Source organism: Elephantulus edwardii, unplaced genomic scaffold (genome assembly GCF_000299155.1).
Source record: "Elephantulus edwardii isolate Elephantulus edwardi_28Jun2011 unplaced genomic scaffold, EleEdw1.0 scaffold00011, whole genome shotgun sequence".
Lineage (NCBI taxonomy): Eukaryota > Metazoa > Chordata > Mammalia > Macroscelidea > Macroscelididae > Elephantulus > Elephantulus edwardii.
The window spans coordinates 20979224-20983592 of record NW_006399761.1 but is presented as its reverse complement, the minus strand read 5'-3'; the positions used below and the strand labels follow the sequence as shown (position 1 = coordinate 20983592).

Here is a 4369-nt window from a genome sequence, read left to right as displayed (position 1 = left end):
AGGAAAGGAAAAAAATTAATTTTCATTAAAGTTTACAGAGACTTTGGATTTCCATTCATTCATTGTTGCACTTTTCTCCCTGCCCAACCTCCAGTTTGCTCTTCTCTTTGAAAAGCAAAAGAAACATTCTTTGTTATATAATCCCTCCCCTCAAGTCCACTCCACTATGCAGTCTTCATTTTGAAAAGTAAAATTCTTTCATTGTTATACAATCTCTCCCCCTAAATCCACTCCACTATGTAGCCTTCATTTTTAATTCCTGTCATGACAATAATACCTAATCATATATCTCTTTATACAGTTTTCTCCCCCATGTTTCAATGCAGCATACATAATTTATCCCATCTTTCTCAGTCTCCCCCAACCCCAATGTCAGTCTTATTTTACAACAGTGGCACTATGCAATATTTGTCCTTTTTGTGAATGAGATATTTCACTTTGCATAATGTCCTCCAGGGTCACCCATTTTGATTATACAGAGCTTTTTATGTGGTCCATCAACTGCCATCTCTAATAAAAGATTGGGGGTGGGGGTGGGGGCCATGGAGTCGGAATCAATTCACAGCAGGATGTCAGAAGCAGAGACTGCCCTTCTTTCTCCCACAGAGCAACTGGTGGATTTGAACTGAGTGCCTTGGGGTTAGCAGCACAACTTCTTAACACGAGACCACTAGAACTGCCTAATCAACAATTAGCTGGGATGAATGAAATCCTCTGAGCTACTATGGCATCTAAGGCATAAACATAGGGGGAGGGTCCTACATTTAAATGATCTTTTCACCATTTAAAAGTAAATGGTACAGTTAGTTTGTTTCCACTTCTAATGCAACCTGTTATCTGCACCTTTTCCAGCACCACAAGTTTCATAAGCTTTAATTAATGTGTTCTCTCCTAAACCCATGAAGTAACAAAGCTTAACTGTTAACATTTAAAACCTCAGTCAATTACACCAGGATTCTTGGCCTCTTTGAAAAGGCACTTTACACGTTTTTGTGTGTGTGTGAACCAACCAATACAGAAGTACATTCAAATATAAAATTAAAAGGGGAAAAAATTTCCTTCAAATTAAAAAAATATCACCAAGGTCATCACGCTTAAACAGCACTGCTAGACGTTAATGTTGCTTTGTATTTGCTTGTATTCTGCCCTTCTGAAATGCTTTTAGCGAGCACTTAGCTAGAACCACTCAGAGGGGGGAAAAAAATCAAAAGACTCAAGCGGTGATTAGCCCAGAGGACTAATCACCCACTAGCTGGAGGCCAGAACAGGTGGGGCCTGGCTACCTGCTCTCTCCTGGATCCCAGTGGAGGGTCCTAGACTGAGTGGGCAAACGAAATTCCAAACGGTAAAAATGACCCGACTTACTGGTGTGATAGGGACTGCTGAGACCTCGACCTCTCACCCCCTACCCCAGAAATCACCCTGTCACCCTAACAAGAGAGAAGCCTACAAAGTCTGATGAATGTGCCCCTCTGAACCACCAATCATATGAGCCCAAAAGGGCAGGTTGTGTACCCAAACAAAGCTGAGAAGGCAGGAGGGGTCAGGAGAGATGGGCCAATGGAAATGGGGAGCTCAGGCAGGAGCAGGAAGTGGGCTGTTAACACTGCGGGGCTCCAAGGAAAGTCACCCCACAAAAGGCTCTGAAAGGGAAGGTAAGCTGCTCTGTCAACTCTCACCCAAACCACAATAAAATAAATCATTTCAAAGACTACACACATTACCACTACAACTTCCTCTTGTAAGTGAGGCAGAGTAGCTGTCTTTTTATCTTCTCACTGGATCGAGGGGTCACAGGGAGAGTGTGGAGGTTAAGTGCATGCTCACGGTCACCCTCAGTCAGTGTCATTTCTCAGTCCGGGGCATCCTAAACTTCGATTCAGACTTGATTTCCCTCCCTTTTTGTTCACTGACAAAGCCTACCATTATCTATTTTCCTAATACCAGAAGATGAGGGGGAAAACATTCAAGCCCTAAAGATTATTCTACCCCGTCCTTCTTACTCTTTCCAAACAATTTTTATAAATGCTGCTTTTTAAAAGAACCTGGAGACATCATATATGCCTGTAAAACGTGAATACTTGAATGTCCTTACAAAAACGGTTACCTACCAGTGAACAAATGAACCATGAAGTCAAGGTCATGATAAAATGTATCCAGTGCGGGACTCAGTTTAGACTCACTTTTGCTGAATCAGAACAGCAGGTTTTCTGAAGCTGTCAGTTGCACAGAAGGAGCCTGCTCATGTTTCTCCCTCAGCACCTCTAGTGGATTCGAACTGCCAGAGAGCAGGCAGCCACCATGTGGATTCAAACCACATGCCTTTGGCTTAGCAGTGCCACCTCCCACAGACTACACCACCAGGGCTCCCTGATGTGAAGAATAAGGGACGTCCTATCCCTTTCTGCAGATCAGACATTTAAGCATAGTTTTCAAATGCCAACAAATAGGCTTTTTAAACATCCCTTGCAGCTAGACGTGTTGAAAGTATATGTATACAACCTATGAATGATTGTATGAAAAATCAACATGAATTGTAAACCTTAATTCAAATTAAAAAAAAATTAAAGTACATTTAAAAAAAATGAGTGAATGTTCCAAATTAAATGTCTTAGGCAGTAAAAACATGGACTATTCAACTGATGGCTTAAACAAGATTTGTTGTTCTTAATCGTCATCAAAAATTCAATGCCATCCTTTGACATCTGGCAGGCCCAGTTATTAATACAGGGCTTGACTCTAACTCTTGAATTTATGTCTTTATATTGGATGTTATTCTAATTAATTTTAATTCTATACATTAGAGAGTTTGGGTGGCCTAGTTGGAAGGAGTTGTGCTGCCAACCCAAAAGCATGTGGTTTGAATCCACTAGCTGCTCTCCTGAGAGAAACAAGACAGTGTATGAAAAGTTTTCTACATTGTAACAAATATTTCATTTATTTGAAAAGTTGAACCAGTGTTGTAAGATACTGTAACATTTCTGAGTAGATTAGTATCCTAATTAGTAGAGGTTTGCTGTTGGGGATACCTCATCCATGAAAGTTATTCCTTGTCTTTGATAACTTCAGGTTGTAAGCAGGAGTGGCATCCACTTCCTAAACCACATGCCTCTGGAAACTCTATGAACTTTGATAAATGATGATAGTTATAGAGGGGCTTCCATCCTTTTGTTCACAGGGTAGCTATGAGTCATGCTCCACTGGACGGTAATCAACAACAACAACAACATAACTTTAGACAACACAGTAATTAGACTGGATTTTATTGACAGGTAAAGCAGAGTCACCCTATGAAATAAAGTAGGTAGACTTCATTAACTTCCCTTATTTCAAGAAAAATTCCCTTAGGGTGGAAAGCCTAGTAAGTGTGTGGTGAAATTTAAATTATGACGATTTTATTTACATTTTCATTTCACTACATTCCCCTCCATTACGATTCACATTCTTTATCACAGCTATTTCAATACCCAATGATTTACTAAGGTTGCTCAAGAGAAAGGCACCAGTTTTGAACAGATGAAAAGTAAAGGCTTGATCCTTTACAAATGGTGTCCTTGCTCTCTGGGTTTGGTTCTAGTTTGAGGCAAAATGGCCAAATGCACCAAGAAAGTCGGCATCATCTGTAAATACGGGATCCGTTATGGTGCCTCGCTCAGGAAGATGGTAAAGGAAATTGAAATCAGCCAGCATGCCAAGTACACTTGCTCCTTCTGCGGTAAAACCAAAATGAAGAAGACGAGCTGTAGGCATCTGGCACTGTGGTTCTTGCATGAAGACAGCAGCTGGTGGCGCTTGGACTTACAACACCACCTCGGCCGTCATGGTGAAGTCTGCCATCAGAAGACTGAAGGAACTGAAAGACCAGTAGAAGTTCCCCCATTTGAAGCATCTCCAGCCTGTAATAAATGGGTTGATTTAGGTAAAACAACAACAACAACAACAACAAAAAAAAACCAAAAAACAAAAAAGAAAAAAACACCAAACAAATGGTGTCCTTTTATTTCCACAACATTGGGTGGGTAAATTAGCTTTGATATTATTCATTCTAAAAGAGCGAATAATCATGTTGTTGGGTGCCATCAACTCTAAATCAATTAACAGCTGACCTTCTATTAGGTTTTCAAAGGCAGTAAATTGCATAGAAAATTGCCTATCCTTCTCCCATGGACCAGCTGGTGGATTCAAACCATGTGCCTTTGGGTTGGCAGCATAGGTCTTTACCACTAGGCCACCCAAGCTCCCTAAGGTGTATAATGAAAATTAATTATAATAACATCTGACTTAGTGATATGACGTTTGGGAATTAGAACTGAGCCCTAAAATAATAAATGGGCGTGTCTGATATCAAAGGATGGCATCAGATCTTTAT

At 40.5% G+C, this 4369-nt stretch overlaps 1 pseudogene; it reads left to right on the top strand.

Annotated features, from left to right (window-relative positions):
• Positions 1-3588: 3588 nt before the first annotated feature.
• LOC102847918 lies at positions 3589-3868 on the top strand (annotated as a pseudogene).
• The last annotated feature ends 501 nt before the right edge of the window (positions 3869-4369 follow it).